General features: G+C 41.5%; 1 protein-coding gene across 15 annotated transcripts in view; it reads right to left on the bottom strand.

Moving 5' to 3' along the window:
• Positions 1 to 26,926, bottom strand: part of atp2b2 (ATPase plasma membrane Ca2+ transporting 2) — an 838,415-nt gene that overhangs the window by 663,529 nt on the left and 147,960 nt on the right. Inside the window, exon 3 of one of the 15 annotated variants that reach the window (XM_087994229.1) lies at positions 24,697 to 24,809. The exons of the other annotated variants lie outside the window; for them this stretch is intronic. The gene's annotated coding sequence lies outside the window, so the exon portion shown is untranslated. The remainder of the gene's footprint in view (positions 1 to 24,696; positions 24,810 to 26,926) is intronic. 15 annotated transcript variants of the gene reach the window in all.

Below are 26,926 nucleotides of genomic sequence, written 5' to 3'. Positions count from 1 at the left end.
CAATTCATTACAACATACCCTTTGGTGAATTGCTACCACTAGTGAACAAGTGAATTGCTCTCAATTACCTCTGCTTGTTTGCACTTTGACGCCACTTTGTTTGGGAGTCATGCTGATACCGAAGGGAAAATAATCTAATGCTTAAATCTCAAAACTATTTGATGATGAACATTGTCCAGTGTAAGTCTGTATTTAATTGAATAGGAAGATTAAAAGTAATGCTGATAGTTAAGGAGCAGAGGGAGGAAAAGAGTGCTGTGCAAATCCAAAATATTTGGCTAGATCTGGAGTTCGCATCTTTCTTGGTTCCCATGTTAATTGATACTGTAGAGGTCCACTTCCCTTAGGTACTGCTGCCCTTCAATTCAATTTTATAATAATTATTTCCCTCTTTGGAAAATCCATTCTTGAATCTAAACTATCTCAGCTGCAATCTCCCTTTTTCTTCTCCAAAGTTCTTGAATGTGCTAACACCTCCCCACCTAATACCCACGTTTCCTGCAACTTCATGTCTCAGTTTTTTTTCCAATCAGGTCACCAACCCTGCCATAGTTCTAGATCAACACTAATTCATTTGTCCATAGTGTCCAGGGATGGATAGGCTAGGTGGAATAGTCATGGCACATGCTAGGTTACAGGGCAAGGGTAAGGGGCTGGGGTTGAGTGGAATGCTCTTCAGAAGGTCAGTGCAGACTCGTTGGGCAGAATGGCCCCTTTCCACACTGCAGGGATTCTAAGATTCTATGAATGCTAAATGACTGTAAGAGTTGTCCACTATCCTGCCTCACCTCTTCCAATTCCTCTGCAGTTTTTAATGAGTTTGACCATACCATGCTCCTCTAACAGTTACCTGTTGTCCAGTTGCATGCAACTGCCTTTGCCTGACTCTATTCTTTCCCAAAACTGTCATAGCGGGAGTATCTCACCGATAGCTTCTCTTCCTGCCCTGCATGGTTACACTTCATGCCTTCCGTGGAACTAACTTTAGTTCTCTCCTGTTTTTCATTTACATGTCAGGCAACATTATCCAAGAACCCATGTTTGCTGACAACATTGAACTCAATTTTACCATCATAACCCTCAACAACTTCATCTGAAATCCATTCCTCGGTGAGAGCAATTCCTTCCAGTCAAACATTGTGAAGACCAAAGCTTTATCTTCCAGCATTGACATCAATGCCATCCCCATCCATGAACCAGACTGTTTGCAACATTGGCATCAAATTTAGAATGTGATGGCCCATGGCAATATTCACCCCCCACCGCCCCTTAATCGCATGGATACTGGGCAACCCTAAAGTTTCTGTGCAAGCCATACACAAATCATCCCTTTTAAATTCCTGCATGCATGTGACAGCACAAAAACAATGTTTAGGACCTATCCTCTACAAAAGAAGTAGACTGTATACCGGTCCAAAATTCAAATCCGCCCCCCCCCCCCCCCCCCTTAAATATTTAAAGGCAGTTTCCCAGAGAATCAGAAATGAGAGCTTCTGGTATCAGATGAGGCACGACATTGTGGTAACATCACTGCAATAATAATCCAGAACCGAGACTAGTGATCTAGAGATGTGGGGTTTGGATCCCACCATTGCAGATGTTGAAGTTTGAAGCTAATAACAACTTGGCTTAAAAACCTTGTCTCAAGATAACCATGTTAATTGAACCAAGTGGGCCAAGTGTCTTCCTGAAGGAGGGTAATCTGCCATCCTTTGCTGTTTTGACCGATATGTGACTTCAGAACCATAGCTATGCGGTTGACTCTTAACTGCGCCCTAGGCAATTGGGGATCAGTGTAAAGGCTGGCCCAACATTATTTCCAGTAGGCAGACTATTTATACTTTTCTGATTTAAAGCCAGAACAAATATTCCTCAGACAAAAAAAATTATGATGGATCACACTTAAATCATTACAACTTTCATAATAACACAAAATAATGAAAACACACACTGCTTCTCCAAGTCAGTAGGCTAAAAGACTTGATTCACACACCATAGCCTGAACTACCCTCCCGCATCCTTAACCTCTGAATCTCAGTGAAATCCTGCCATGCCTAGCTTTTTTATTTTAAAAAAATCTATCAGTCTGCTTTTCTGTCTTTTAAAAAAAGAAATGTCCTTCTGTTTGGAGCCAGATAACCTTGGCTGCAACACCCAGGACCAGGAACTTTCCAACACAATGGATCTGATGTGTTTATCAATTCCTATGGCAGGCTAACAAATCATTTATTGTTTTCAGTCTTTGGGGAAATATATTTAATGCCAAGCTTATTAACATTTTAGTCACACTTCATCTCTTGATTTAAACTTATATGAATGTATTTGGCTGCAAAGTCTCAAAATATCAGGACAGGTCACTTCTCCATATATTAAACTGACATGTCAGACCAATCCACTGGCTTTATTTATTTCTATCTTGACTCTTACTAATTCTCCCCTGTCCAGTCTCTTCCCACCTGCATTCACACTTCTTCTAACAGACTATGGCATTTCAATAACTTCCTGGTCCTATCGACCTACTCTTCGCCAGGGACGTCCAATCTGTCTTCATCTTCACCTCTAACCAGGACAGTATCTGCTTCCCCTTGATAGAAGCCCGAACAATCCCCATCCACACCACCTTCTTCTACCTAGCCTAGCTTCTGCTCTCATTGAACAATTTTCCCTTGAACTTGTTACACTTGCTTTATATAAAAGGTGTAGCCATGGACACCTGAATGGCACAGGTCCTCATGTGGAGTTTGTGGAACATTCTATGTTCCAGTCCTCCTTGTGGGAACCCCTCCCCCAACTCTTATTCTGATACATCAATGACTCTATTAGTCCTACTTCCTGCTCTTATCTGAAACCAGAAAAAAGTTGTTAATTTTGCATCCAATTTCCACCTTGTTTCACCTTCACATGATCCACGTCTGACTCTAGCCTCAACTTGTCTTCTGCCACTTCTGGGAGACAGTGTCAACTAATATTCATTACAAACCTACTGACTCCCACGGTACCTGACTCCACTTCCTCATGCTATGTTTCCTGCAAATACTCCATTCTATTCTCCCGGTTTCCTTGTCCCAACTGTATTTGTTCTGATGAAACTACCTTCCAGAACAGTGCTTTTGACATGTCTTTGTTTCCCTCAATTGTGTACTCTCCAGTATATTAATCAGCAGGACCCTCAACCCATTCTCAGTTCTTCTGCTCCCTCCCTCTTCCCAGAATCCAGACCTCATTTTCTAATATGCCTGTCCCCATATTCAAAGCATTATTATCCACCATTTTTTATACTACCACCAAACACATCTTGCTCCCGATCCCCCTTCCCTCCCCTTCCTCATCCACATTCTGAAGAAACCACTGCCTCTGTGACACTCTGGTCTCTATCACCCCCTAAACCTCTTCTCCTCCCAAAGCATTTTCACATCCGATCATAACACTTTATGCTTTACCTATCTCCACTCACTGTCCAAAGCCCCGAACATATTTTCTAGGGGAACCAGTGGTTTACTTGTATTTCCTTCAAACTAGCCTTCTCTGTTCATTGTTCGCAATGCAGTCTCCTGTACATTGGCAAGACCATATTCAAACTTGGAAACCACTTTGTGAAACACCACAGCACAATCCACGACCTTCCAGTTGCTTGGCATCTCAATACACCATCTTCCTCTCATGTTCACACTTCTGTTTTGGATCTTCTGTGGTATTCCACTGAAGCCCAGTGCAAGCTGGAAGAATAGCACTTCATTTTCCACTTCGACACTTTACAGTCTTCATGATTCAACATTGAATTCAACAACTTCAGATCAGGAAATCTGTCTGCCACTGTGTTTGCTCCAGGCATAGTACCATCCTCCTGAACCGAACCTCCCCCAACTTCTGGTGTCTGGTTTTCTTGGTAATGCTCTGAGCAGAGCTGACCTGTATTCTACTATTAACATCTAACCCTCCTCTCTACAACAACCTTTGCCTTTTGGTCTGTAACACCTGTGATCTCTCATCTTCCTCCCCTGACCTTCTTTCTGTTCCCTGTGAGTCCCTACAGCCTTTTCTATAGTAGAAAAGCGATCACTTTAGTATCTCAGTTCCAGAGAAGAGTCATACTGGACTCACAACACTGATTCTGTATCTTTCTCCATAGATGCCTCCAGGCCTGCTTAGATCCTCCAGCATTTCCTGTTTTCATTTCAGATTTCCAGTATCTGGTGTACTTTGAGGATATCAAAAGATCAGGATCATTCTTTTCTGATTTCTTAGAGGGAAAAGGTGACCAAATACAATCTGAACCATGATACTGGTCACTGCAGACTATGGCAGAAATAGGGAGCTCTTTTTTTGACCCTCCACCTCTCCAAAAGTCTCTGGGGTACAGCGGAAGAGGGGTGGTGGACTAGTGGTGATATCATTTGTCGAGCAATCCAGACCAAAGTTCTGAGGAAGTGTGTTCGAAACCCACCACAGCAAAATTTAAATTTGACTAATTTAAAAACCACCTCAATCTGTCTAGCCCTCCCCCCCCCCCCCACTCCAACCTCTCACCCTCTCAACACGCAGCCCTCTACGCCCTCTGCTCCAATCCCAACCTCACCATCAAAGCAGCGGATAAAGGGGGTGCAGTGGTAGTTTGGCGCACTGACCTCGACACCACTGAAGCCAGACACCAACTCGAAGACACCTCCTCCTACCACCCCCTTGACCATGACCCCACCCCTCATCACCAAACCATCATCTCCCAGACCATACAGAACCTCATCACCTCAGAAGATCTCCCACCCACAGATTCCAACCTCATTGTTTGGGAACCCTGCACCGCCCAGTTCTACCTCCTTCCCAAGATCCACAAGCCTGACCATCCCAGTTGACCCATTGTCTCAGCCTGCTCTTGACCACCGAACTCATCTCCACCTACCTCGATACGTCCTATATTCGTCTAGTCCAGGAACTCCCCACATACGTTCGAGAAACCACCCATGCCCTCCACCTCCTCCAAGACTTCCGTTTCCCTGGCCCCCAATGCCTCATCTTCACCATGGATATCCAATCCCTCTACACCTCCATCCCTAACGACCGGGGCCTCCAAGCTCTCCGTTTCTTCCTCTCCCAATGCCCCCAACAGTACCCTTCCACTGACAAACTCATTTGTTTGGCTGAACTGGTCCTCACCTTTAACAATTTCTCCTTCGAATCCTCCCACTTCCTCTAGATCAAAGGGGTAGCCATGGGAACCCGCATGGGCACCAGCTATGCCCGTCTCTTTGTTGGCTACGTAGAACAGTCCACCTTCCGTAGTTACACCGGCACCACTCACCATCTCTTCCTCCACTACATTGATGACTGCATCGGCGCCACCTCGTGCTCCCATGAGGATGTTGAGCATTTCATCAACTTCACCAACACATTCCACCCCGACCTTAAATTCACCTGGACCATCACTGACACCTCCCTCCCCTTCCTGGACCTTTCCATTTCCATCAATGATGACCAACTTAACACTGACTTTTTTTTTTACAAATCCACCAACTCCAACAGCTGCCTGGATTACACCTCTTCCCACCCTACTACCTGCAAAAATGCTATCCCCATATTCCCAATTCCTCCATCTCTGCCGTATCTGCTCCCAGGAGGACCCGTTCCACCACAGAACACACCAGATGGCCTCCTTCTTTAAAGACCATAATTTCCCCGCCCACGTGGTTGAAGATGCCACCCAATACATCTCATCCATATCCTGCACCTCTGCCCTCAAACCCCAACCCTCCAACCGCACAAGGACAGAACCCCCCCCAGTTCTCACCTTACACCCTACCAACCTTCGCATAAATCACATCATCCACTGACATTTCCACCACCTCCAAATGGACCCCACCACCAGGGATATATTTTCCACCCACCCCTATCCACTTTCCGCAAAGACCATTCCCTCTATGACGACCTGGTCAGGTCTACAACCCCCAACAATCCACCCTCCCCTCTTGGCACCTACCCCTGCCACCGCAGGAATTGCAAAACCTGCGCCCACACCTCCCCCCTCACCTCCATCCAAGGCCCCAAAGGAGCCTTCCAAATCCATCAAAGCTTCACCTGCACATCCACCAGTATCATTTATTGTATCCGTTGCTCCCGATGCGGTTTCTTCTACATTGGGGAGACTGGATGCCTTCTCGCAGAGCGCTTTAAGGAACATCTCCGGGCCACCTGCACCAATCAACCCCATCGCCCTGTGGCCCAACATTTCAACTCCCCCTCCCACTCTGCCGAGGACATGCAGGTCCTGGGCCTCCTCAACTGCCGCTCCCTCACCACCCGACGCCTGGAGGAAGAACGCCTCATCTCCGCCTTGGAACACTTCAACCCCAGGGCATCAATGTGGACTTCACCAGTTTCCTCATTTCCCCTCCCCCCCACTTCTAATCTGCCAGCTCAGCACCTTCCTCATGACCTGTCCTGCCTACCAATCTTCCTTCCCACCTATCCGCTCCACCCTCCTCTCTGACCTATCACCTTCATCCCCAACTCCATCCACCTATTGCACTCTTAGCTACCTTCTCCCCAGCCCCACCCACTCCCATTCATCCCTCCACCCCGGAGTCTCCCTGTCTCATTCCTGATGAAGGGTTTTTGCCCAAAACGTCGATTGTCCTGCTCCTCGAATGCTGCCTGACCGGCTGTGCTTTTCCAGCATCACTCTAATCTTGACAATGATCTCCAGCATCTGCAGTCTTCACTTTTGCCTAATTTGAAAACAATGTCATGCCTACATCCCATGAGTGAATAAAACAATTCCAAGGCTGATGATATATGTACTTTGGCACCCTGACCATTATTTTTATACATACAAAAGCAATGACGATGAGTGCTGACAGGAAATATCCTAACCAAAGCCCAGTCACATCCTTACATATACAGCATGGGTTGCTAAATGATGTCTAGATTGAGAATTCAGCATACCTTCCATTCAAAGGTTTTTTATTATGTAGGATAAATGGCAGAAAATAAGGGCAAAACAGCTCATGCTTGAGTTTATGCTCTACCTAAATTTCCTCCAACATTTGTTCATCTAAATTTATCATAATCCTTATTCTCCTTTGTTGATTTTGTTTTAAGTCAATCCATTCAGATGTGTTATGGCAGACCTCTGGAGCAGATCAGACCTTAATCTGAGACCTTCTGGTCCAGAACTAAAGCCATTACCACGGTGCCACACTTCACCTTCATGTATTTGTCTATCTTCCCTTTAAATACGATACTATTCACTTCAACCTTAACATGCTTCACATTCTCACCATTCTTTGAGTAAAGAGGTCTTTCTGAATTCCATATTAGATTTCTTGGTTGCTACCTGAGATTAACGACTTCTAGTTACACATTTCCCCATGTGAGGAAACATAGGGCACCATGGTCAAGAAATTGGCTAGAGATTCATCCAGGGGAGAAAGTGAGGTCTGCAGATGCTGGAGATCAAAGCTGAAAATGTGTTGCTGGAAAAGCGCAGCAGGTCAGGCAGCATCCAGGGAATAGGAGAATCGACGTTTCTCCTGTTCCCTGGATGCTGCCTGACCTGCTGTGCTTTTCCAGCAACACATTTTCAGCTAGAGATTCATCCAACCAAATGCAATTTTAGAATTGAATCTAGGATCTTCTTTATATGTATGAGGGTGCTATTCACTAGGAAATCAAAATCACTGAAAAATCAGTGAACAATAGCAGGCAATAATCACAATTTTCTGTTCTTCCATCCAAAATAGGTTCCAATTTAATGACAAATGAAACTAATGAGTAGAAAACTGTCAGCTAACTAGTATATAATGACAAAAATCTGGTCAATATTTTCAACATGGTATGTAACACTTAATATATTTTCAGCTTAAAATTACATTTTGACATGTTAGTAGCAAGTATGTTAACACACTGCTATGAAATTTATCCGCACATGAATTTGATTAAAATGTCAGCCTATTTAAAATTAAAGCTAGTGTCACCATAGCAGAAAATGAAATTCCAGTCAATGTAACTTTTATTTTCAGAGGCATTTGTGTTTAGATCAAAAGTACAGAGATACTGAACTATCATACATACTTAAAAACATGTTAACATTTTGGTAAATCCATTATGACTAAATAATTAGATGACACTATATATAATTTAAATTTGAATCCCTGTAGTGTAGAAATAGGCCATTTGATCCAACAAGTCCACACCGACTCTCTGAAGAGCATCTCACCCAGACACCCCCTACCCTATTCCTGTAACTTTGCATTTCCCATGGTTAATCCACCTAACCTACACATCCCTGGACACTGAGAAATTTAGCATGGCCAATCCATCTAACCTGCACATCTTTGGACTGTGAGAAGAAACTGAGAGCTCCCAAAAGAAACCCACACAGACATGGGGAAAAATGTACAAACATCACACAGATAGTCCCCCGAAATTGGAATTGAACCCGGGTCCCTGGCACTGTGAGGTAGCAGTGCTATATAATTTTGCAAATCAAACTAGAATCTATATATTCCATGGTTCGTTTATTTTCAAACATATTAAGGATCAGAGGACCTTGAATCTCCAATCTGTCTCCATCTTAAAAGTTTGCATCTGTTTGATCAGTACATTGTCTGATCTGCTTTTACCTTCTATTTAATTCTGCATTAGCTGAGCTGTCCCTCTCTTTATGCTGCCTACAGGCTCTATGCATACTACAGCTGTCAAGAAGGATTACACAGTCGATTGAGCAAACACCCGAGAATGTGTTTTATTTTTCTTTCTTATTACTAAAGCAACATAGGTCCAGGACATATTGAGACAGTACAAGTTGTAATCATTGTGGCCATGAAAAATAGTAAGAACATTTTGCCAAGAGTGCGTTTCTAAGACCTTGTGATAATCAACTCCAAAGGCTATTCTCAAATGCCCCTCATCTGGCTAAGAATGATCAATTTAAAATTTATCTTTCAACACGTTTGCATGTTTAAATCAGCTCGTATACAAAAACTGCACTGCAGCTCACACAAGCAGCTTAAACAACAATGGAGCATATGATTAAACACCAGCAGGTGAAGCAGTGTGATGCATGCTAACAAGCTCTGAATGGTGTATTACAGATTTGCTATCAGCCTACCCATGCACCGTGCCATGCATTTTATCAGTTCTCTGCAGTGTGATAGCCAGAGCTCACGGTCATACCAAGGGCACAGAAGTGTAGTCAGTCTGCTGCTGTACCAGAAATAAATCAGTAGCAAAAGAAAACCATATAATACTGAGGAAATAAATTGCATTGAATTTTCTGTGAATGCACAATTAGCTGTAGGCATTAAAGTCATTAACAGATGTTATTTCAATGTTCGAATGCAGTGTTATACAACAACTACATTTTCTTTCTGTTCCATTCATTCCCAGTAGGTCATAATTTAAAGACTCCTTTAGTCAGACTGGACTATTGTACAAACTGCAAATTCTGGGGATGCTCTCTAAGTCATCAGCTTGCAACAATAACATTGGCTCTCTAAAAATACAGTCTCTCCAGACGTTCTTTTTATTGCACATTTATTGCCGAAGCAGCATTTTGTTCTTACAACTCTATATGGCTGCTCATGAGTCTGTATACTATGGTACTGCATCAGCAGAACGAAATTTCATCTTTGTATTACTATAACTTCAGGGACATCTTCGAGAACTGTACCATTGACAAGCCAATTGAAACAGCGAGCTGCAAACACTGTCTGACCAGAGAAAATGAAGCTTTCAGTATCTGCAAAACAAATTCTGTTTTCTTCAGAACAATTGCAAAGTGCAATAAAACTGAAGCCATCTGTGGCTGAACTTATCAAACCAGGGAAAACAAAATCAGCTGTTGGAAATTTGAATTCTAATCAGGAATTGTTGGTAACACTCAGGACATTAGGGGCATTTCAAGGAAAGGAAAACAGGGTTAATATTTCAGGTCAATGTACTTTTATCAGCACAGATAACCTAGTCTACATGCTCATATAGCATTTATCTAAATTAGAATGAGTCAACTTCACAGCTAAGTTACATTATACAGTTCAGAATACAGCAAAACTACAGTAAATGTAGAACAATTCTTTATTAGTCCAAAGTCATACCACTTCTGTTTTTCTTTCTGTCACTGCTTCGTGCAAATATCCACTTGTTAGGCAGGTACTAGCAAAGTGGATCAGCACATCCAACATATTATGTGGGAGAGCACAAGTACTGATTTGTAATTAAGATCACTCACAGCTACTGCTCTCAGCCATATTGTTGTGAAGAAGCAAGAAATGGATATAACGGAATTTCTCCTCGAAAATCTAGAGGAAAAACAAAGTCAACGTAGGATTTCTTGCTATCATCTTAAATTACTCTGAAAGGTGTCTACCAGAAGTGCAACCAGCTATCGTCTCAACCGTGAAAGAGGCAGAATTTGAAATGAAACTGAATGAGGATCCAAATGATATGGAACAGATTTTAATTCTAACACACATTTTAATTCTAAATCCTTCAAATTACAAAGAATATACATCCAAACCAGTAACATCTTTGCCTTTTTAACAGCCCTGGCTAGCCTGCTGACTGTTTCCAATATTTTTCATTTTATTTAAGCAATTATACATATTCGCTTCTTTCAGTGTATTCTTATACATTATTCCAAAATATAATAGTTACCTCTTTGTTTCCCCCAATTTCAGATTATAATTTTACACTCAAAAAATATTGAAGCTCAGGGATGAGTAAGAGAAGACCTGAAACCCATAATTCCAAGGTGAATAAAATGATAGAATGAAAGACCTTTTTAGTTATTTTTATTTGTTCTGTAGTGGCACTGGCTAGGCCAGCATTTATGCCCACCCCTAACTTCCCAGAGAGCAATTGAAAGTCTACCACATTGTCATGGATCTGGAGTCACATGCCAGCCAGACTGGGTAGGGATGGTAATTTCTTTTCCTGCAGGATATTAGTGAACCAAATGGATTTTTGCAAGAATCGACAATGGTTACATAGTCACAATTGGGTCAGCTCTCGATTCCAGGTTTGATTGAATTCAGATTTCACCAGAACTGAAGAAGGGTCATTGGTCTTGAAACATTAACTCTGCTTTCTCTCCACAGATGCTGCCAGGCCAGCTGAGAACTTTTTTTTATTTTTATTCATTCACGAGACGAGGCAGCATTTATTGTCAATCCCTAAGTGCCCAGAGAGCAGTTAAGAGTCAACCACATTGCTGTGGATCGGGAGTCACATGTAGGCCAGACCTGGTAAGGATGGCAGTTTCCTTCCCTAAAGGACATTCGTGAACCAGGTGTCCAAGTGGGAATGAATGGAACAGAAAGAAATGTAGTGGTTGTGTTACACTGCATTCGAACATTGAAATAACATCTGCTAATGACTTTAATGCCGACCGCTAATTGTACATTCACAGAAAATTCAATGCAATTTATTTCCTCAGTATTATATGTTCTTTTTCACGCTATTGGTTTATTTCTGGTACAGCAGCAGGTGGATTACACTTCTGTCCAACATTCAACACTGGATTCAGGGTCATCATTGGATCCTTAATTCCAGACTTTTATTGAATTCCAATTCCACCATCTGCCATGGCAGAATTCAAAACCAGGTCCCCAGAACGTTATCTGGATGTCTGAATTAACAGTCCAGCGATAGTACCACTCGGCCATCAACTCCCCACAATTTCTGATCTTGTTTCCTTCCCATTTCCAGCATCCATAATTTTTTGGTTTATTCCTCTTCAAAGCTAGCTGGCAGTAAAGGTTAGCTTGTAAGCTTTAAAAGGGGTGGTGCATTGTAATTTGAGCACATATTGGAAAGGACTGCAGAAGACAATGTAAGCAATTTACAGCACAACATGGATCATAGAATCATAGAATCTCTACACTGCAGAAGAGGCCATTCAGCCCATCAAGTCTGCACCAACAGTCCAAAGATCATCCCACCCAGTCCCACCTCCCCATCCTATCCCTATAACACTACATTTACCATGGCTATTCCACCTAACATGCACATCCCTGGAAACCACAGGGCAATTTAGCATGGCCAATCCACCTAACCCAGACTGTGGGAGGAAACCCCAAAGCACGCTATGGAAACTCATGCAGACACGGGGAGAAATGTGCAAACTCTACACAGACAGACAGTCACCCAAGGCTAGAATCAAACCTGAGCCCTCAACACTTTGAGGCAGCAGTGCTAACTACTGTGCCACCATGCTGCCATAGTAGTGGTTATGATTCGTGGTCTTTAAGGATGTGGAAAAAGCCTTGAGGGTGGTGAACAGGAGAGAAAAGGTATTCCAGACGAATTGTGCAAAGTCAATGATAGTGACAGCGTTTGATATCACATTAGACAGTATGGTATCAAGAAGCTCTAGCAAGACCGAAGTTAATGAGAAGCCGGGGAAAATTCTCGACTGGAAGGAGTCATACGTTGCACAAAGGAAGAGAGTTGTGGCTGTTTGAGGTCAGTCATCATAATTCCAGAACATCTCCGTAGCAGTTCCTCAGCTTCAACTGCTCATCAATGATGCTCCCTCTATCATAAGGTTAGAACTGGGGATATTCACTAATGATTGGACAATGTTTTACACCATTTGCGACCCCTTAGAAGCTGAAACAATTCATGTCTAAATGCAGCAAGACCTGGACAATATCCAGGCTTGGAGTTAGATTTTTTGAATTAGATTTTGAATTAGATTACCTACAGTGTGGAAACAGGCCCTTCGGCCCAACAAGTCCACACCGACCCGCCGAAGCGTAAACCACCCAGACCCATTCTCCTACATTTACCCCTTACCTAAGACTACGGGCAATTTAGCGTGGCCAATTCACCTAACCTGCACATTTTTGGATTGTGGGAGGAAACCGGAGCACCCGGAGTGACAAGTGTCAAGTTACAATTGCAGCATGCAAATGCTAGGTAATGACCATTGCCAATAAAATAGTATCTAACTATTGTCTCTTGACATTCAGTGATGTTACCATCACTGAATCCCCTACTATTGACACCCTGGGGGTTAGCCTTGATCAGAAACAGAATTGGACTAGCTACGTACAAACTGTGGCCAGAAGAGGCTGGGGCTCATGCAGCAATTAACTCATTTCCTGATTCCCGAAAGCCTATCCACCATCTCCAAGATGCAAGTCAGGAGAATGATGGAATACTCTCCACTTATTTATATGAATCCAGCTCCAACAACATTCAAGAACTAGGCACACTCCAGGACAAAGAGCCCGCTTGAGTTGCGCCACATCGGAAATATTCAATCCATCTCTCACTAATGATCAAGAGTAGCAATCTGCACAACCTATGAGATGCGTAGCAGAAATGCACTAAGGCACCTTAGACAGCACATTCTAAAGCCATGACCACTCCCATCTGGAAGGTCAAAGGGCAGATATATTGGAACACCACCAATTTTCTCTCCAAGCCACACACCATCCTGACTTGGAATAACATTGCTATTCCTTTACTATCATTGGGTTAAAATCCTGGAGCTCCCCAACAGTATTGTGAATGTACCTACATCAAATAGGCTGCAGAGACTCAAGAAGGCAGCTCACCACCAATTTCACAAGGGTAATTAGGAATGAGCAATAAATGTGGTCTCAGCCCGCAAAGCCCACATCCCCTGAATGTATAAAAACCTTCTTTCTAGGGTCTCCTCACCCAAATATATCCTGTCTTTGTCACCTTTCTTGTCACTTCCAGGAAGGGAAGATACCTCCATTAGGCCCTACATTGACATAAAGTGGCTAAGTATCTTGCAGGAGTGCAATAACATATTAATTCTTACAATGAAAATAATTTGTCTCTAATGCAATCAAGTCTTCTCCAGCATTCACAATATCTTGGCAATCCTTGTGCAAAAACAGTAACCTGACTACATTGAAAATCGTCATTCCAAGTTCATATATTGGCTTTTAGTATCAAACAAACAATTTGTTCAACTTGGGAAGAAGGAAGTGCCTAATAAAACATGGTTGACATTTTCATCAATGGGTCAACATAGAAAATTGGAGTTGGGCTACAAGATTAGCTACTGATATTTATGGATACAAAAATCACACCAAAGCCCTTAAGTGGGATGTGATAAGACACACTGATCATCTGCCGCTATTGTGCTGTGATGCTTACATTAGTTTGCATAACATAAGGATGAGATGTGGATCACACAGTGCTGAAGGATGCAATGAATTCAAGGGTAAGATTGCTGGGAACATAAAAGTCTTTGTAAGTATATGAAGAGAAAACAATTGGTGAAGACAAAGGTGTTAGAAACAGCGGAATTTATAATGGAGGACAAAGGAATGGCTGACCAACTAAATAAATACTCTGGTTCTGTGTTCACAAAGAACATACACAAATATGATAGCAGAAACGTTGGGGAATTAGGGTTTAGTGAAAACGATGTACTGAAGGAAATCAGTATTAGTAAGGAAATGGTGTTAGGAAATTGTGGGATTGAAGGTCATTAAATCCCCAGAGCCTAATAATCTACATCCCAGTGTACTTAAGCAAGTAGCCCTAGAAACAGCAGATACTTTGGTGGACATCTTCCAAGATGCCAAAGACACTGGAACAGTTTCTACAGATTGGAGGGCAGCAAATGTAACCCCTCTATTTAAGAAGGGAAGCCAAGAGAAAATTGGGAATTACAGACCTGTCAGCCTGATGTCAATACTGGGGATGCTGATAGAGTCCATTATAAAAGAATTAATAGCTGAGCTGCTGAGATTTCGGAAACAGAGGCAGGATTAGTCAAAGTCAACTTGGGAAGTAATGCTTGATAAATCTACTGGAATTCTTTGAGGATGTAACTCATAGAATTGACGAGGGGGAGTCAGTGGATGTCGCTTACTCAGACTTGCAGAAGGCTTTCCACAAAGTTCCTCACAAGAGATTAGCATGAAATTAAAATGCAAGGGAGTCACAGTAGTGTATTGAGGAGGACAGACAGGAAATACAGAGTAGGAATAAACAGTTATTTTTCCAAATGGCAGGCAGTGGTTAATGGATACTGCAGAGATCAGTGTGAAGACCCCAGCTATTCACACTATATATGCATTGCTTGGATCAGGGAACCAAATATAATCTCCTGGAATTTGCCAAAGCTGGGTGGGAGGGTGAGCACGGATGCTTCAGTGTGATTTGGACATACTGAGTGAATATGCAAAAGCATGGAAGATGCAGTATAATGTGAACAAATGTGAGGTTATCCGCTTTGGTAGTGACAACAGGCAGGCTAGATTATTATCTAAACGGGGTTAGATTAGTAAAGGGGAAGTGCAAAGAGTCTCCTTGTACCCCAGTCACTGGGGACAAACATGCAGGTGCAGCAGTCATTAAAGAAGGTAAGTGGTATTCAACATAAAACAGTATGTTGGCCTTTATAGCAAAGATGGACATTAACGTTGACCTTCATAGATGCCTTGCTGCAAATAAACAGGGCCTTGGTGAAACCATACTGTGTGCAGTTTTGGTCTCCTTATCCAAAAAGGAAGGATACTCTTGCTATAGAGGGAATGCAATGAAGGTTTACCAGACTGATTGCTGAGATGGTAGCACTGATGTATGAGGAGAGGTTGATTCAGTTCTGTTTATATTCTGATTATATTCACTGGCATTCAGAAGAATGATGGGGGAACCCCATAGAAACCTATAAAATCTAACAGGACTAGGCAGGGCATTTGCAGGAAGGATGTACTTGATGATAAGGGAATGCAGAGTTGGGGGTCACAGACTAAGAATTCGGGGTAAATCATCTAGATCAGAGATGAAGAGAAATGTCATCACCAGGAAGTGGCGAGTCTGTGAGATTTGCGACCATGGAAAGCAATCAAGGCCAAAGCATTATATTATTTCAGAAAGGAGTTGGATAAATCACTTGGGGCTAAAGAGGTCAAAGGATTTGAGGGAAAAGCAGGAACAGGCTTAGAGGTAGATGATCATAGTGAATGTCTGAGCAGGAATGAGGGGCCAAATGGCCTACTCCACTTCTATTTTCTATGTTTCTGTGCTGTAGATATAATGTGGTGTTAATCAGCAATAATGTCGACGTAAGTGATCACTCATGACAACCATGACAAGTGCATGACTTTGTGTCTGCACTAAAAGGCAAGGAAAGACAGAAGGACTGTGAGCCTTTAAAGGAGATAGCAAAGTACAAAAAGGTAAAGGAAGGCAGAGATGTGAACATCCAAGTAAGTGCCAAGTGAGTATAGACAACAGGCAAAATGAGGAACCCTGAAATGCACATTGGACCATGCATGAGATGGGTGCCTGTCTCTGTGCACAATATCTTCTCAATAGCAGGTAGTGGTGTGTTTATGTTTGGCATTGAAATAGTGAACTGCATTCAAAGTGAGTCATACATCTACAATGATGGTATGGTGAAACTGATGAGTGCTCGATGCCAACATTTGTGGACTGGGGCACAGGATATGAGATGGCTGAGAGGTTAAGGCAATGGGTTGCTAATGTGTTGGGGCAGCATAGTGGCTCAGTGGTTAGCACTGCTGAGACACAGCTCCAAGATCCCAGGTTCAATTCCAGCCTTGGGCAACTGTCTGTGTGGAGTTTGCACATTCTCCCCGCATCTGCATGGGTTTCCTCTGGATTACTCCCACAGTCAAATGATGTGCAGGTTAAGTGGATTGGCCACAATAAATTGCCCATAGTGTCCAGGGAGGTGCAGGCTGGATGCATTAGCCATGGAAAATGCAGGATTATAGGGATATGGTATGGGTTTGGTTGCAATGCTCTTCAGAGGTGGGTGTGGGCCCGAGGGGCTGAATGGGATTCTATGAAGTCTGTGAAGGAGGTCACTGCCCATAGAGTGTAGCCTAGATTGTTGGGAACCGCTGGCCAAGATGGATGCCCGGAGGAGCAAGCAGCAACCGGGATCCACCAGGCACCTGCTCTAACATCCTACATAATGGTCACCATCTAGTTTCTGTCTGGCCCTTGGGAGAATCAGAAACTGCATATCATGAGGGGAGATTAGGTACTAATGAAATGTAAACATACACAAGTCAGCCTCTCACTGCACACTAGTTAGATTCTTGTCTCACCATTCAAAATTTGGTTACAGAATTGGACTTGTTTTCCAAAGTCAAGAATCTAATTTTTCTAAACGCTCTGTGTTTTTTCAACTGACTCACCAATGCTTACATTGTTCAGTGGCTGGGAAAATTCAGCCCCCGAGTTTCTATTGGATTCAGCAGCATTACAAAAATACATACAATCTCTGATTGCCGGATCTAGGCATATCTGAGATCAAAGAATATTGTTGCAGTCTCAGAACAGGCATCGTTAAGCATGGCTCTACATTAGAGGATGATAATGCACTGCGCGCATGCCATTGTCATACTCCTGTCACTATATATAGTGGATTTCTGATCTATCTGAGCAATGCCGGTGGGAATTCAATTGTCATTGCAGGTTTTATAATTAACACAGATTGTACAAACAGTAAGTTTGGAATGCATACAGAGTGCAGATTCAATTCCTGGAGCAAACTGTTTGATAAAAGCTTAACTGGCCATAAATCTGTACAACAGAAAAGCTGCAGTTGTGCATTGTCCACATCTGGATTTCAGTTTTTCACAAGCAAATACAGAAATAGTAACAGGAGATACAACTGGTACAGACAACATTCTCTAAAGAGAAAAAGAGTATTGCAAATTCTTTTATTCAAAAAAAGTAATGTTTTTCTTTTTCCTCAGAGTGCTTTGAACTCTTTTAATAAGGAAATTATATTTGGCATTTGCCTCAGCATTTTAAAAAGAATAATACATCACTGTGAGCTTTCACATATATGTTATCTGGGAGAGAAACCATAATGTGTTGAGGGGTAGAAAGCTGCAGGGTATCTCAACCGAACTGCTTTGCATGTCTCTCTAACATCCAAAATAGAATGACAGCACAGGAATGCCATGGCCCCATGGGAGCAGGTCACTTACCTTGCATTTTGGTTGAGTGATCAGAGGAGCAGAGTATGCGTAGGAATTATATTGCACCACACTATCCACGTAAAATAAAAAGAATTAAATAAAATAAAATGATAAATGCAACAATCAGTGCAACCAAACATAAAATAGAAGCTGCATATTACTCCTAATATAAATATAATTTGGTAAGAATCTATATTGCCAGACATACATTATTCTATATTTCTGTCTTTAATTCAAATAACTCGTGTCATCATGGTGTCGCACTTAATGAATTTCTGAAACTAAAAATATCACTGCAGTGTTGAACTTTGGTAGTCAATATATTAGCCGATTATTTTAAAAAGAAAGTGTAGCATTTATAGCATAGATACACGTTAGCGTTTTAATCAGAGAAGTTAATATGTGGTGGAATTATGAAAAGTAAATTAATATAATTAAGCTTTAAAACATTTGGCTCATCAAATCTGAGAAAAATTACTGATGTTATATATGTGTGATCTATCAGTAATCAAAGTCCAATTAAAGCATTGGCATGAGGTTGTGCAATCTGTCAGTGTTAGAAATGCACATCTCTTTAAGAGTCAACCAGAACAGCTCCAGAGGTTATTGAAAGCTGATGCTGCTCACTGAGCTTTGTACAAGTTGCACCTGCTCCAGAGATGAATCATAACATTCATGGACAGGTTGGTTAAAATATCAACCACTGGCTTTTGAGAGCTTTTGTGGTAGTACCCCTACCTCTGAGACAGGAGGCCTGCATTCAAGTGTCATCTGCTCCAGAATAGTTATTTTTAAAAATGCATTCTTCTCCAGTGAGTGCTGGCAAATAAAATTCAATCCAGGTCTGTGCAAGGTGCTGCACTTACGCAGGACAAACAAGGTAAGGGATCACATCATGAACAGGAAGAACCCAGGAAGGTCCGAGAATCAGAGGGAACTTCTTGTGCATTCCCAACAGTCCCTTAAGGTAGTGGGGCAGGTAAGTAACATAGTTAACAAGGCATATCGGATACTTGCTTTTACTAGCAAAAGCAGAATTTAGGAGCAGGGAGGTTACACTGGAACAGTATAAAAAGTTGCTAAGGCCACAGCTGGACTACTTTGTGTTGTTCCGGAATCCATATTTTGGGAATGTTGTGACTGCATTGGAGAGGGTACACGGGAGATTTACCAGGATGTTGCCTGGGCTGGAGAGTTCTAGTTATCAAGAGATTGGATAAACTGGGGTTTCTTTCCTTGGAGCAGAGGATACTGAGCGTGACATGATTGAGATGCATAAAATGATGAGGGGCATAGACAGGGTAGACAGAAATGAACTTTCCCCTCAGTAAAAAGATCAATTTAAGGGACAGGAGGTTTAGAGAGGATATGAGGAAAAGGTTTTTCATCCAGAGGGTGATGGGGAATCTGAAACTCACTGCCCCATAATATTTGAGTATTTAGGTGTGCACTTGTATTCTCAAGAGAATGGGCCAAGTGCTGGAAAATGGGATTAGAATAATTAAGTGCTTATTTTTGTCTGACACAGACTTGATGGGTCGGAGGGACTTTTTCCTGTGCTGTTACACCTCTATGACTCGAAGGAAAATGGAACTACTAACTTCTAAAAGTTAGTGTTCTGAATGGTAGTTAAAAAAGGGAATAAACAAAGGACCAAACAAGCCTGATAAGTATGGAGAATTTTGCTTTAAAGTCTAATACTGGCAGGTCAAATGCAACAAACGTTGAAAAATAATGATGCTTTGTGTACCCGAATGAAGACATCAAAGAAAACACAAACTCATTATGAAAACTGCAGATATAGAGGCGACCTGTCTAAAAGCAGATCGCTGGACCTAACAAGGAAGCTTTCTGAAGCAGGGACAAATCTGCTTCTGATAACATCTCTGGTTTAAAGGTTAAATGACTGCCAGTCTGGAAATTGGACAACATTATCTATGCATTGCTGAGTATCATCATTTATACATAAATGATTTGGAGGGTGCAGGTTGCCTTATTAGTAAGTTTGCAGGTGACACTAAGATTGGTGGAGTAGCAGATGATGAAGGGGACTGTCAGAGAATACTGCAGAATATAGATAGTTTGGAGAGTTGGGCAGAAAAATGGCAAATGGAGATCAATCCGGACAAACAGGAGATTATGTATTTTGGAAGATGCAATTCCAGAGCGAATCATACAGTAAATGGAATAGTCCTGGGGAAAATTGATGGACAGAGAGATCTGGGTGTTCAGGTCCATTGTTCTCTGAAGGTGGCAACGCAGGTCAGTAGAGTAATCAAGAAGGCATATGGTATGCTTTCCTTCATTGGATGGGATATTGAGTACAAGAGTTGGCATGTCATGTTACAATTGTATAAGACTTTGGTTCGGCCACATTTGGAATACCGCACACGGTTCTGGTTGCCAAATTACAAGAAGGATGTGGATGCTTTGGAGAGGGAGCAGAGGAGCTTCACCAGGATGTTGCTGGATATGGAGGATGCCAGCTAAGCAGAGAGTTTGAGTAGATAGGATTAGTTGCATTGGAAAGAAGTAGGTTGAGGGGGGGGGCCTGACTGAGTCCTACAAAATCATAGACAGGGTGGATTGCAAGAAACTTTTTCCCAGCATGAATGACCCAATTACTAGGGGTCACAAGTTCAAAGTGAGAGGGGAAAGGTTGAGGGGAGATATACATGGCAAGTTCTTCATGCAGAGAATGGTGGGTGCCTGGAATGCTTTGCCAGTGGAGGTGGTAGGGGCGGGGACGATAGCATCACTTAAGATGTATCTGGACAGATACATGAATGGACAGGGAGCAAAGGGATACAGATCCTTAGAAAATAGGTGGCAAGTTTAGATAGAGGATCTGGATCGGCACAGGCTTGGAGGGCCAAAGGGCCTGTTCCTGTGTGCTGTAATGTTCTTTGTTCTTAAAATTAAGAACTGTTACCTGGAACGTACATTATATTAGTAACATATTAAGATCTGATTTGATTTGATTTATTACTGTCACGTGTACCAGGGTACAGAGAAAAGTGTTGGCTTACATGCTTTACAGACAGCTCGTACTATGCAAGTGCATCAGGGTAACAGAACAGTTGCCGAGAAAGTGCAGAGAGAAATCAACATTAACATGGAAGAGGTCTGTTCAAATGGGAAGTGCAGAATTCTCAAAGTATTTCATCTTGCACTCTTTCGGAAAGATATAAAAATATCAAATTTCAAAGGAAAGAACAATTTATACTACAGCAGGAAAAAAGATGTTGTTTGACTGATAAGTAAATTGGTGTTGAGGTGCAGCCCCCAAACATTTGCTCAAATTCAAATAATACATGTTCCTGATTAGTTAAGGTGTATGCACTAGGGAATGGTTGTCCTTCATGCTTCTGTTTTTATTGAAAAAGGCATAAAGCAGAGAACATAGCTCTCCATTTGAATAAATGCAGCACCCAGCAGAAATGAGTCACAATGCCATTCTGACTGATAAACTTAAATTGGTTGTTAGTGTAACTGTTAGGATGGACAGTAGCACTCAGTAAGTGTTGTCCAATTTTCAAATCGTATCAAATATTGGACAATATATTTGGAGTTTCACAATCCAGACTGATTGAGTATGGTCAGTAATCTTGCGTGTTGTGAACAGGTGAAGGAACACACTAGTTGATATCAGTTTTGTGGGCAATGTTCCGTTAATGGAGAGGAACCTGTCTGTTGCTGTGAAACAGTATAAACATAGAATTACTAGCTTCATCTCTTGGTCACTTCTTCTGATTAATTGTAAATGCAATATAACATGTGTACTTTAGACTGATTTCTGAAGTAGTTATGTCTTTCACACTTGGGAAAAAGTACTGTTTATTTCAGATTGTGAGTACAATTTCACTTTCATAGAAAGTGTTGTTTAAGGGATGGCATTCTAATGCATACTCTGCACTAATGCACAGTGTCGAGATTGTTTCTGGATTCATAATCCTTTGCATCACTGAACATTCCAACCTCGAGGTTGTGTGCCAGAAAAGGAAAAAGTTGGCACAAAAATCAATATTGGCTACTTTTCATATACCTCCCAGGAGACACTTGCATTAATTAGGGTTGAAATCCATCAATCATCACAGTTGCATTCGTTATATGACATATGGTTTGAAATAACTGAAAACCTTCAAAAAGAAAATGTTTACACTAACTTAAACTTTTTTATTCATTTAGGAAACACTGGCATTATGAACGAGCATTTATAATCTAATTGCCTTTGAGAAGGTGATGGTGAACTGTCTCCTTGTACCAATACAGCAGTTAGGGTATAGGTACATCCATAATGTTATGGAGGGAGTTCCAGGATTTTAATCTGGTTAACAGTGAAGGAATGGTGATAGAGTTCCAAGTTAGAATGGTATGTGGCCTGGAGGAAGATCTTGTGTAAGATGGTGCAGAGTAGGACCCTTCAGCTGGAGCTCGTCCGCTCCGTCTGCTCTTCTTCCTCTTTTCTTCTGTCTCTTCTCTTTTTCTCCCTCCTAGTGCATTTTTTCTTCTTCTTCTCCTTCTTCTCCTGGCCTTCAACGACGACTCCTAGCCTCTGACGAGCGATGATTCCCAGCCTCTGGTAAGCGATGATTTCCGGCCTCCCGTGACAGCTCTCAGCTGGCACAGCAGCTTCCCAGTGTGGTGTGACAACCTTCCAGACTCCCGGCATTGGTTTGGCAACCTCCCAGTATGGCATGGCAGCCTCCTCCTATAGGGGCCTCCAGATGGGGCACAGCAGCCTCCCATATTGGCATGGTGACCTCCTGGTGACCTTTAGGCCTTGTGCTGCATCCTCCCGTAGTAGCCTCCCAACCTGGTGTGGTGACCTTCTAGCCTCCTGCATCAGCCTCTTGTCATTGCGTGTTGCCAGTGCAGTGTGGAGCCAAGGTCCAATTTGAACTGGAAGCTGAGTGCCGTACTGAACGCTTTTCTGTAATGCTGGACATTTTATTCCCCTATTGTCTAACATCTTATAATGGAAGCAGCTGTCCCTAGGTACAGCTGTAATTGGCGATATATAAACTTTTCACTATTGAGTAGATGTGACAATAAACGCTAGGTTACTCTATGCCTACGCATCTGCTGCACTTGTCCTTCTAGTTGGTAAAGATTGCAACTTTAGAACCAGCAGTCGAAGGAGCTTTAGTGAGCTGCAGCAGTCACTCTTGTACACAATACCCACTGTTGTCGCACTCGTGTAATGTTGATGACTGTAAACAGGACGCCAAACAAGCAGGCTGCCTTGTCCAGCATTATTGCCCATCCCTAATTCTCATGAACCTTTGATTGATGTCACAAAGTATTAGAATTAAAATGCCATCTTGAAAGATAATAACATAAAATTTACGATAAATGCTGACTTGCACACTTCTAGGCTTAAGTGCTTGATCACATGATTTTGTGCAAATTTAAAAATAGAATTTCTAGGACGTTTGGAACTGACAGACTAGATTAATAATAAATTGGAAAACTATGCTTTTAAATTTCAACTATCTGGCTCGTGTCAGATAAAACTGGCACCTAATGGACAACTACCCAGTTCTGTAGGCTGAATTTGATACTCAGCTATTTTGCCAAGTGAAAAACTGCAGCCCTAATCCACACAGAGTTCAAAATTTGATGATATTTAAAGTGGGCAGCCCCAACAAATTCAGCATTTATGCCTTTTCCTAACTGCCCTTGAGCAAGCATTATTGAGCTGCTTTCTTGAATGCAACTGAATGGCCATTTCAGAGGGTAGTTAAGATATGATTATTTAGTTGTGGGTCTAGAATTGCATATAGATGCAGCCCAGCTAAGAACAGCAGGTCTCATTCCTTATAGAACATTAGTGAAACAACTGGGATTTTACAGCAACGTTCCAGGTCACACATCTATTCCAGATTTATTTTGGCAGATTTAGTTATCTACTTAGTGTTGGTAACAAATTTTCAAAGAAAACTGGAAATTATGAAAAAAAACTTTTGATTATTGCTGTTATTGATTGAATAGACAAAGGGAGCAAGAATGTGTATTTAGTGAAAGTTACTTGAACAACAGAGCTAATGCAGTAATAATTAAAATGCTGACAGTAGAACCTTAATAACAGGATTCTGTTGTCTCCTAAAATTTGATATTTGTTCAAGCATCAAAGGAAATAGGACAGTCCTAACTTACTCCACATTCTCCATTAAATCCATTAATTGGATTCTTTTGAACGAGATAGAGCACTAAGTGTAAACCTGTCTGTTCAGTAATAGTATAAGTCCATTGCAATAACCCAATCCCAGAATTTGCAGATTGGACACTCAAAAATGAAAATATTAAAAAATGAATTGACACAAAATTGAGTTTATATACTTGTGTAATTTCAGCATCAGCAAATAATATATTGTCCTGTTTAATTAATCAGTTTTTTTTTACATTAAACAAGATCAAACAGGGAGTATGCCAAAATAATTATTATCTAGAGCTTTTCAGGGCATAATTCCTAATTGTACTGGATTTTTAAATAAATAAAGATGGTTCAGAATTTAGGTTAAACTATAATACAGCAACATAATAGGCATCTGTTGTAACATGTTTAAAAATTATAACATTCAATTAAGATGAATTAAAATGATCATGGAAGACTGATTTCTCACATTTACTGAGCTGCTGTCACTTCAAAAAGTCTAAATGATTTTAGAGAATCAGGGAAACAGGCCCTTTGGCCCATCATGTCTATGCTGACCAACAAACACCAAATGACATTAATCCAATTTACCTGGACTTGGTCCATAGGCATTGTAAGTACTTATTCAGATGCTCCTTAAATGTTGTGAGAGTACTTGCTTCCATCACTCTCTCAGGCAGCATGTTCCACACATCTACGACCCTCTGGGTGAAAAACAAAATCTCTCAGATCTCCTCTAAATCACTTGCTCCTCACATTAAACCCCTGCTTTCTGATCTTAGACAGTCTCCATGGGGGGGATTCTCACCATCTACCCTGTCTATACCTTTCATAATTTGGTATACCTCAATCAGATCACCCCTCAGCCTCCTCTATTCCAAGGAAAACAAACCTATCCAGTCTCTCCTCATAGCTGAGATTTTTCATCGTAGGCAACATACACTCCTCTGCACCATCTTCAAGGCAATCAGGTCTTTCCAATAGTGTCACAACCCGAACTGCACACAATATTCCACCTCTGGCCTCACCAATATTTTACAAAATTATTACAAGACTTCTTTACTCCTATAGTCTATGCCCTGGCTAATGAAGGCAAGCATCCCACATGGCTTCTTCACCATTCTGTTGACCTGTGTCGACACATTCATGGACATGTACACAAGGTCCCTTTGTTCCTCAGTAAAATGCATCAACTCATACTTATCAGAATTAAATTTCATATGCCATTGCTCTGCCCAATTTAGATTAGATTAGATTAGATTAGTTACAATGTGGAAACAGGCCCTTCGGCCCAACAAGTCCACACCGACCCGCCGAAGCGCAACCCACCCATTCCCCTACATTTGCCCCTTTACCTAACACTACGGGCAATTTAGCATGGCCAATTCACCTGACCTGCACATTTTTGGACTGTGGGAGGAAACCGGAGAACTCGGAGGAAACCCACGCAGACACGGGGAGAATATGCAAACTCCACACAGTCAGTCGCCTGAGTCGGGAATTGAAACCGGGTCTCTGGCGCTGTGAGGCAGCAGTGCTAACCACTGTGCCACCGTGCCGCCCTCTCAGACTGTAAGCCTGAGACCATCCTCCTCACACTCAATAAAACCACCAATTTTTATATCATCTGTAAACTTAATAATTATACCTTCTGCATTCACATCCACTGTACATAATGCTAATGTACATAATAAACTGCAAGGTTCCCAGCACCAATCCCAAGAGCACACCACTGGTCACAGATGTCCAATCATAACCCTCCATCATCACCCTTTCCATATTGTTTTGTAAGTTAATTTTGGATCCGGTTTGCCAATTTGTCTTGAATCCTTTTTGGACCATTTTTGACCAGCCTTCTGTGTGGGACCTTGTCAAAAGCCTTACTGAGGTCGACATAAACCGTATCAACTGCACTACCCTCGTCAATTTATTCTGTCATTTTTCAAAAAAAATCTCAATTAAATTAGTCAGATAGGATCTCCCTCCAACAAATACATGCTAACTATCTCTGATTTTTACACTCTCATGACCCTACTGCAGAAGTTGAACCGGTGAGATCATTCTATTTCATGTGAAGTTTGTTTTTCTCTTCTAGTCTCTATGGCTTAGTAGGGAAAGTTTGTACAAATGCTAATGACACCAGAAATATGAACATCCAATGGAGTAGTTGTGCTAAGACTGTGATAAACAGAGTGAAATATAAAGAAAAGCGAGCAGAATTCCGTTCAAACTAATACAAAGAACAGAATTAAGAGGGGTACTGTTATTTGTATTGAAACAGAAACCTAGTTTAAATGTATTATCTTGTCAGGATTTTAATAAAGCTAGATCTATGATAATTTACATAAGGAATCTATAGTCTTTGAACAGGTCAGGACAAGGGTTGTTATTTGACTAATTTAATGAGGTACTCAGGAACAGTATACAGTCAAATTATGAAAATTGCCACAATCTAAGTGCCCAAAGTAGAGTTCAGGCAAAAATCACAAACATACAAATTGAAGAGCACATTTCTATTTATAAAACACAAGTGCACTCTTAAGAGTGGAATAATTTTTCATAATTCTACTATTTTGACATGATTGCCAGGCTGACAAACAATATTTCTGCACTTGTAACGTGGACAGAAGTAAAAGAAAGAACGAGTTTTATTTATATATTTTGTGCTAAATGGTAAATCTGAATACTTCATTCTGGTTATTTACAGCAGAGGTGAGTCACTGAACTGAAAATTCTTACTGCTTCCATGACTCACTCCTAATTTGACTACTGTTTAGAGTTTAAGACAGCTCAATTTGTCAATGTTAATCAATTTTCTCGA

Source organism: Chiloscyllium plagiosum, unplaced genomic scaffold, assembly GCF_037043375.1.
Source record: "Chiloscyllium plagiosum isolate Xiang-an unplaced genomic scaffold, Cpla_swu_hap1 HiC_scaffold_14, whole genome shotgun sequence".
In the NCBI taxonomy this organism is placed as follows: Eukaryota; Metazoa; Chordata; class Chondrichthyes; order Orectolobiformes; family Hemiscylliidae; genus Chiloscyllium; species Chiloscyllium plagiosum.
This window is presented reverse-complemented; position numbering and strand designations above follow the sequence as displayed.